Source organism: Marmota marmota, unplaced genomic scaffold, assembly GCF_001458135.2.
Source record: "Marmota marmota marmota unplaced genomic scaffold, marMar, whole genome shotgun sequence".
Taxonomy (NCBI): domain Eukaryota; kingdom Metazoa; phylum Chordata; class Mammalia; order Rodentia; family Sciuridae; genus Marmota; species Marmota marmota.
The window spans coordinates 12,324,894-12,334,466 of NW_026000211.1; the positions used below are offsets into that span (position 1 = coordinate 12,324,894).

General features: G+C 37.7%; 1 pseudogene; it reads left to right on the forward strand.

Annotated features, from left to right (window-relative positions):
- The first annotated feature begins 2,695 nt into the window (after positions 1-2,695).
- Positions 2,696-3,624, forward strand: LOC107142542 (annotated as a pseudogene).
- The last annotated feature ends 5,949 nt before the right edge of the window (positions 3,625-9,573 follow it).

Here is a 9,573-nt window from a genome sequence, read left to right on the forward strand (position 1 = left end):
CTCATCAGAGAATACTAACCCTGAAAATACTAAATTAGCATATCCTTTCTGAAAATGATTTGGCAGTCTACACAAGAAAAGTATAAATAACTTTTTACCCAGCATGGCTTTTAAAATGGTTTCCCCCTATTAACAAAGAAATTGTGCATACGCATATTTAAAAATGAAACAACAATGAAAAATTTATAATAAAAAATAGCAATTCTATGTTCCATTCCTTTCAGTTCTCTGGGCTTAATCTTCTAATGTTTTCTTTTTTTTTCTTTCTGATATTTATCTCCAAATTCTGACCATATTTCAATATGCTCATGACACTATTTCTTACATTTTTAGAATCCACCAACTTCTATGCCCACTGCATCAGTCTTTTACTTTCACTATGATTATTTCAGAAGTTTTAGCAGGGTGGTAATCAGTGCTTCAAATACTATGATTGTGGGTCAATATTGTTCACTTTGCTACGATTATTTCCTCTCAACAGCCCTGTGTTTGCCTAAATTAAAAATTGTCCTATTTTATTCATTCTCATAGTTTTCTATATATTGATCTTTAGTTACTTCCAAGTGCTCTTTCACATGCATCATACATGAATATGGCAGTTATTTTTGTAATAATCTGAGATATGCCTTATTATTATATACGATATATATATTATATATATTATATATATTATATATATATTATATATTATTATATACGATATATACCTTATATTTTGTAAAGCTATACATTAAAATATAACAGCGTTTATAGAAAAATAATATTGAAGCAGAACTCTCAAAACTGGTACAATTTTGTAATCAAAGCAATAACAAAAATAATGATTGGTACCTTTAGAGATCAACTGGATAACACCAATGGGAGGCTCAGAATGAGTGGAGTTTGCTTTAAGGACATGAAAATGAAATGGTGGCTTATGAATGGGCACTGAGATTTAGGTGAAAGTGGAGTTCAGAGACCAGAAGGAAGAGCAACTGGCCATAAACCAAGAGACGTGCAAGATTAGAGATGTACCTGGTTGGGAGGGAGTCTCAAACTCAGATGCTCATTTAATTTCTTCCTAAAATACAGTTTTAAAAGATTTGGAGAGGGCTGAAATGCTTGCTTAGCATGTACTGTACTCAATTCCCAGTGCTACAAAAAAAATAAAATAAAATAAAATTGAAAGAGATTTTTGGAAGGCAAGATGATGGCAGGAGATACATTTTTAAATTATTATTATTATTATCCTTGAATCCTACCTTTAAAATAATGGTCAGCAAAATCAATAAAACATGAACAACTTTACAACAAAACTAGTATCCTCAAGAACTCCAGGATACAAGTGGAACTTCTGTGAGTACTGGGAAAAAGTACCAATGGTCCTGAGGCCTGCATCATGCCAGTGTCCAGGAGGGACAGACAGAAGCAGACAAAAGCTAGGGGGCATTTGATGGACCTAGGGACAAAGGAGTCTCAAAACAGTCAACATGTGTTTACCAGGAGGCAGAAAGAAATCTATTTGAAGATAACATATGAAACTGAGGGGGCTTTGGCCAACCTAGTAGAACGGGTCCCTGAGGCCCACGGTTACATCTCAAGGAGTGGGGCAGTCTAGTTGTTCAGAACTCTTGACACTGATCAGCCATGGCTCAATTCTGGGGCAAGGCTCCCAGTTTAGAAGAGTTTGCCAATAGGTAGATCAAAATACAGTAAGCGAATAACAATAGAGATGAAGGAAGGAGAAAATCCAGAGAGGAGAATCAGAAAAGAAGCCGGTCTGGGTGGCACAGGCCTGTAATCCCAGCTGCTCTCAGAAGGCTGAGGCAGGAGGATCACGAGTTCAAAGCCAGGCTCAGCAAAAGCGATATACCAAGCAACTCAGTGAGACTCTGTCTCTAAATAAAACACAAAATAGGGCTGGGGATGTGGCTTAGTGGTCCAGTACCCCTGAGTTCAAGCCCTGGAACCTCCCCCACCCCCCAAAAAAAGAATATCAGAAAAGAGAACTGGGAATTTTTAGGAGCAAGCTACCATGTTTTTGAACAGTACATGAAAACAAGAGGAGATACTTTATAAAGTTAGAAATGCTGTCTTAGGCCACATCTTGTAAATTTAGAAAAGCTAACTTTAAATAAATATGTAAAAAGCATCTGAAATCAAATCCCATCCTAAGTTAAAATGAAACGGAGAGTAGTGAAACAATCCCACAGACAATGAAAATATGCCGGAAAGACCTGCTCATTAAGCAGATCAAAACTCTTGCCTATATTTTCAAGAAGAGATAAGATACATAAGAAGGCAATACTCTACAAGATGTGAAAGAACAACAAATGTCAAGTCATGGAAACTCAGAAAGGATTGAACTCAAGAAAAAGTAAGCTAAAGAAAAATAATTTCGGTCCTCCACAAAGCCCTGTGGATGTGTTGCTGGCCTTGGGCACCTGATAGTCCATTTTGGGGAGCATAGGGCTGGTGTTATGAGAGAATGATCAAGTGGCTAAGACTGGGCTCAAGGGAAGACCTGGGAAGAGTTTAAGGGCAGGCTATTCAAGATGGAAATGGTGCATTTAACGGAGGGAAGGATTTAAGACACTTAAGCACAATTATCAGCTCTTCGCTTTGCACAAGGTTTTGAAGGGCAGCAGAGTTCCTTTTTGTATCTCCCTGTTGATTCCAGAACCCTCTGCACTTCAGCTCCCTGCAGTGAGAGACCATGCCAAGACTCTGGAGGAGACCAACCGGGGCTGATAGCCCAGAAAAAAAAGGGGTGATCAGAAACAAAACGTACCAAATCTAAGAACTCGGGTGAGGGATCAGCTACAGTGGAGAACTCCAGCCCTCAGAAGACTTCAGCTTAAGCAACCCCTGGCTGACCAAGTCAGAGCCAGAGAGCCGACTAGAGAAAGGTGGGGATGTGAAGTTCAGCACTGAGGATCTCGAAGCACAGCACAAGCAGATAGCATGCTGGGGTGGTGTTGGTAACTACCAGGCACGAAACTTCCTTAGAGGCATGAAGCTGGAGGAAGAAGCCTTCTTCTACCATATCAACTGCAAAAAACCAGGCATCGTAGGGCTTATGAAGATTGTAAAGAAGGCTTACCCAGACCACACACAATTTGAGAAAAACAGTCACCATTAGGACCCATCTAGCAAAGAGGACAACCCCAAAATGGTATATGGTGGATGTACAGTTTGTTCAGATGATGAAGCGGTTCATCTCCCTGGTGGATCTTAAAACCTATCACCAATCTCACAAAGCTACTGGTGGCCCCTTAAAATATATGGCTCTCTTTATTCGCCAGAGATTCTCAATCCAGCCTCTGACCCAAGAAGAGTTTGATTTTATTTTAAGCCCAGAGGGAAAGGAAAGGAAGTTAACTGAAACAGTATTTCTGGAATGGCTAAGCCATTACTCTAAAGGTGGCAAGGTTTTATACGACAAAGGAAGGTGTGTGAAAGTTTCTGTGTTATGTCCACCTGATCATGTACACAGATTTTTTCCCCCTACTTCTTTCAGTAAAACATTGAATGTCAAAAAGAGAGGAAAAAAAGAAATTGAATTTCAGACATGAATTTTTCAGAAATGGAAAATGAGAATCAATCATCACAACAGACAATGCTTTAGTAGAAACAAAAGGTGTGAGGAGGGGACAATTTGGAAAATAAAAACAAATTCAGAGATAAGAGTCAAGAGTAAATGACACATTCAGAAGATAAGCAAAGAACATCTAACACAGAGATACTAGAAATCTAAGAAGAAAACTAAAGCAAAGGAACAGAGCAAATCTAAAACTATTTTGATCAATAGCTAATAAGCTATTTTTAAATGGGTTAGCTTTGTTTCAAGTGCTACTTTGATTTTTTCTAGCACTTTATGCAGTGGTTTGAATATTCAATCTTTGTGAACCTCCATCAAGGTAAAGGATTTTATCCATATGTACAAAATTAGTTTGCAATTTTCATTTGTGTTTTTCTTAGTGCCCTGTAGTTTTCCATAATTGTGGGATTCACTTTGACATATTCATGAATGCATATATCAAACTTTGCTCCAATCCCCAGCACTATCCCCTTTAACTCTTTTGGCAATCTTATTTTAGCAGCCTGTTTTATGTCATTGCCATTTTTCCAACCACTGAGACAGTTTATAATAATTTACAGAGAAATATTTTTTAAGTGCTGAAGAATAGTGATTTATTTTCTGGAATATTTACAGGTGGCCTAACAATGTATTTACAGGTAGTATACACTATAGCACAAATTTCATCTCTAGAATAGGGCTTTCTAGGCCAAGTGCATATTTGACCAAAGATGGCAATAATATCCAGAAATTCAAGGGTTACGGATATTTGGTAATCACACACAAAACTGAAGTAGAATGTGGACAAGAATATTTACAAAAATAATAGAATGATGGTTAAGTCCACAAATTTGATCTGCACAATTTTGATTCTCTTCCAGACAGACTTCAGTTTCTAGCATGGTTACGATTGAATATTGGGGTGTTATTGGTTTAGACCTCAAAGGTCAAGTCTTGTCTCAGAAGTCAGGCTAGATCCTCATCATCTGTGCTTACAATTAATATTGTTGGGTACGTGTGTCCATCAGAAGCACTGTGTCTACCTGTGTCTATTGAGAAGTCCTCTTCAGTGGTCTTCAAGTAAGGGTTATCAGATTTCATGCTTTTTGTACTATCATGTTGCCAACTTTGCAACATCAAGTAGCCACCGACTGCTTCCGTTGCTAAGAGCAAGAAGAGAAGGATGGCCTGCAGCAGAAATTCCTTTAGGAGGAACACTGACCTCTGCCGTTATTGTGGTCACATTGATCCTTTGGCACTCTCATTATTTACCTCTGAGTTCTACCCACTGGGACAGGAATAAGCATCTTTCAGAAAGTGATTTTTAATTTGTGGTTCTGGCAGGCATAGATAGATTCACATCTCCCACTCTTCATAAAGAAGCACGCCATCCCCCCCTCCACAATGGCGTCTTACAACTTGTTAACTAGAGTAAGTAGCAATAACCCAGCGAAATTACTGGCATCATAGGATACTTTATTTTCTCCACTTACCCCATGGTGTAATCAAATATTGTGATCAAATATTGTTAGTGCAAGAAGATGAGCTAGAAAGTCAATAAAGCAAGGAAACTTTCCTAAAATTAGAAAAAAACAAAAATGATATATTGGAAGAACACTCAATGTATTTGAGAATATCAATTCAAACAACTATACCAAGACCAAAATATACTGGATTTTAAGACAAGAAAAAAAAATCCTCAGGGCATCTAAGCAAAAAGAGGAAGTGATTTATAAGGAAAAGATTTTTCAAAAATAATAGTTTATAGCAGGTGCTGGGGTTGTGGCTCAGCAGTAGAGCATTCGCCTCACACATGCAGGGCCCTGAGTTCGATCCTCAGCACCACATAAAAATAAATAAAACAGAGGTATTGTGTCCAACTACAACTAAACAATAAATGTTTTTTAAAAAATAATAGCAGAAGAGAACAGAGTAACATATTTGAAATAAAAATGGAAAGAAAATGTAAGCCAAAGATTTTATATCCAGCAAAAATGACTTTCTCAAATATGCAAGGTACAAACTGCTCTCAGTATGAAAGAATTTAGATAATATTGTTCCCATGAGTCAGGCACAATGGCGTATGCCTGTAATCCCAGTGGCTAGGGAGGCTGAGACAGGAGGATCTCGAGTTCAAAGCCAGCCTCAGCAAAGGTGAGGCACTAAGCAGCTCAGTGAGACCCTGTGTCTACATAAAATACAAAATAGGGCTGGGGATGTGGCTCAGTGGTTGAATACCCCTGAGTTTAATCCCTGGTACCAATATATATTTATCAAAAACCCATGAGTCCTTCCTGATGAATCTGTATTATAGAACAAGATTCAAACAACAAAATTGATCAGAGAGGCATTGACATGAAGTCTCATGATGACTATAAAATATACAACTACTAAAGAACAAAGGAGAGAATGTAGCATGCAGTGTCTATGTGTTGTGCTGACAATGTAGACATAGTACAAATGTTTTAAAATGGGGAAAGGGTAAAAGGAGAGAGAATAGGCAATTTAAGAACCTGTTTTCAATAATCACAGTGGTTGTGTGCATATTTGTACTGTTATCCTCAGACTGTTCTGTAATACAGAATAAAGCATATGAGTTAATATGGAATATTCTCATTCTATCATCCCGGTGTTATTAAGTACCAGGATTCTCAGTATGGAAGAAAGGAGATGCAGATGTAAGATAGAAGAGGATAAATAAGTCCCATATGTGCTGAATTTGAATTGGAACTATCAATAAAATCTCTTTGAGATTTTACCTTTAAATATCTATTTTCTAGCTTTGTCTGCTAAAGAGATGCAGAAACTATTACACGTCCATTAGCATTCCTGGGGTTCAGGTTGTGGCTTTTTAAATATCACTTCCTTCTAAATGAAACCAGGCCTTCTTGAAGAAAAAGCTGATTTCAAGTCATCAGACATTTCAGATATTTTTTTTTAAAGCAAGTAAAAAAACTAAAGAAAATAACAAAACAGTAGTGATTATCTCCGGGGATGGTAGGATTGTAAGTTATTTAAATGTTCTTCTTTATATTTTTCTCTACTTTACAAGCTTCCTACAATGAATTACAAGATAAAAAAAAAGAGAGAGGGAAAGAGAGAACTTTAAAATTAAAAAACACAATAAAACTATGTTATGAAAACACACACATAAAAATAAAAGTATTAAAGTGGATCCTTTGAAAGAGATTATCAGACAGCCAAAAGAGAGATGTGACATCTTTTTAAAAAGGAATTCTTCCCTGGGGTAACTATGTACATGTGTGTCTCTCGGCAGAAAGATTCTTCAAGTCTGTGGGCAGAAACGGCCTTGGGACTAAGTTAAGATATTACAGCCCAGCATCCCCTCCCCCACGAGACTCCAGCCCTCCCTGGGCCTGCTGCAGCCCTGAGTGAATAATGTTCTGTCAGCTCTGTTGGAAAAAAGGGCCCATGGAAGGGGTGAGACACCAGCTTTAACTTAAAGGGCTTATTATTTGGCTTCAGAGAATTGGGAGCTATAGATAATTCCTTTCTAGAAGACGCAGTATTCATTTCAGAACATAGCCTAACAGAACCACAGAATAAACTTCCCTTCACCTGAGGCAGGGGGTGGTCATGCTCAGTGTCTTTGGTAAATGTTTTTACTGGAAGTATTATTTCCAAGCCGGTTTCAATGACAACAGATGTCAGGGGTTAGAGATGTGAGAGCACACATCAGCCACTAGAAAGAGAAGCAATTCAACCCTTCACTTTAGACTCACATTTTCCTCACAAGTCAGCTACCAGATGCCTCAGTTTCCCTCCTACAAAGTGAAGCTAATCTCACTTGTTATTTGTTTTTTCAGGGGCACAATGAAGTTTAATGAAAAGATGTTTATAAATATCCTAAAAGTCCCTGAGAGAAAAGTGGTTGTATAAGTGTGAGGTGTTGCACATGGAGAGCTATCTTGGCATACACAAAAATAGAGGGAAAGAGCTCAAAAGGAGAGTGTGAGTCTTAAAAATACAGCATGGAGTGGTTTCTCAGTTGTGGGTGTTATACAGGTCTCTGAGGCAATTATAAAATGTAGGACAGGGATGATCAACCTTCTGAGAAGGATCCAGTACCTTGCATGTGTGTAAAAGTGGGTTGTCTGTCTTGAAAACTGAACAAAGGCCTGAATGAGAAAAAACAGGAGTTCCTACAGATACCACCATAAGTCATTTGAGGGTCCATGGAGTGTTCTTAAATGTCAGTGTGTGAGATCATCTGGTGATGTGGATAAAGACATATCTCCAGGCCTAACCTCCAGAAACTATTTTCATTTGGTCTGCAGTTCTACCCAGGAATCTGCATTCTAATAAGTAAATTCTTATTTGTACCAAGCTCTGAGAATCCATAGATTACACTTTAGAGTCTTAAGTTTTTACTCTCGGAAAGCAGAGAAAACCTGGGGCCAACCCTAATTCTACCTTTTCTTTCAGGATGGATAGTGGAGAAAAATATAATAACAGAGGGCAGGGAAAGCAAAGATTCCCGAACAGGCTCTGAACTCTTACTACATACAGTCACTTTTATACCCAGAGTAACAAATGGAAACTATGTGAGGCGATATAGTCATGGAGTAATGTTCATGATTCACACTGTCTAATACATTACCCACTAGCTGCATGTGGCTATGGAGCACTTAAAATACATCTCGTTGAGGGCTGGGGTTGTAGCTCAGTGGTAGAGCACACGCCTCTCATTCATGAGGCACTAGGTTCGATCCTCAGCACCACATAAAAATAAAGAAAGAAAGATATTGTGTCCGTCTACAACTAAAAAAATATTTTTAAAAAATATGTCTAGCTGAAATTGAGACAATGTAAATGTAAATGCACATTGAATTTTAAGGACTTGGGGTAACATGTGTATATGTAATATTTCACTCGTGTTTTTATATTGATTACATGTTGAAATGATAATTCTTGAATGTATTGTGTTAAAATAAGATAAATTAATGGAAACTTCATCTGTTTCTTTTTTTCTTCTTCAGATGTAGCTACCAGAAAATTCAAAATTACTATGTGATGTTCATTCTATGTCTGTTGGACAGTACTATTCTATACCAATATACTTTCTGGGTCTTAATTTATAGAATCCCTTGATCTCAAAGGATGCTCCATCTGGATGATACTGGTGTGCCAAGAACTCCCTCTTCATTGCAAGTTTAACTAAAAAATGAAGAGTAGACAGGCATGGCCCAATTCACTCACTACTCCAGAAAGACTGCTGAATATAAACACTCCCACAATTGACAAAATCACAGGGTAGAAGTTAATAATTGAAAAGATCATAAAAACTCAATAGTGTCCAAAGCTTGTGTTACTATACGTACAATAACCTCTATTTCCTGGTGTCCTTGCCCCTCCTATTCCCAATGGAGAAAGCAAGAACCCGGAGGGATACAGAGAGCAAAGAAATTGGTACTTCATACTCTAGATAGGGCAAGGACAAATTTGAGTCATATCATTTTCTCTTGGAAAAGAATTGGTGCCTGATACAAACCTATCTCATCCTCTCTGCACTGATTTCAAAAAACATTTATGAAAAGTATTTTTTTTAATTTAAAACAAGTCATTTCTTTATTATTCAGGTTCTTTTATCACTGGCCCAGATAACAAGAAGGATACAATTAAAACATTAGCAAACTTCTTTTTAAATAACAGAACTAGGAGAGAGAAGTTTGTAGGTTATTTGGGAGCATGACAAATTTCACACCTAGAGAAAAGTGTAAGAAAGGAAGATTCTCACCTTGTTAACTAAGCTAGAACTGAAAATAAAGATTCAGATGTGTTCTGACTTCTTGGCTGCTCTAGGTGCTATGGTGTCCTAAAATTCTAAAAAGACTAAAACACTTACCAACCTCCATCTTCCTGGTATGCTCATTCTAGCTCCTTTTATTGATGCCTTTTGATCTAGAGGTTCCAGAGACAGCCATGTTGACCCCCTAAATCAGTGGCCATGGAAACTTTGTTGACTGACCCCAGTTGTAGCATCTTTATTCATA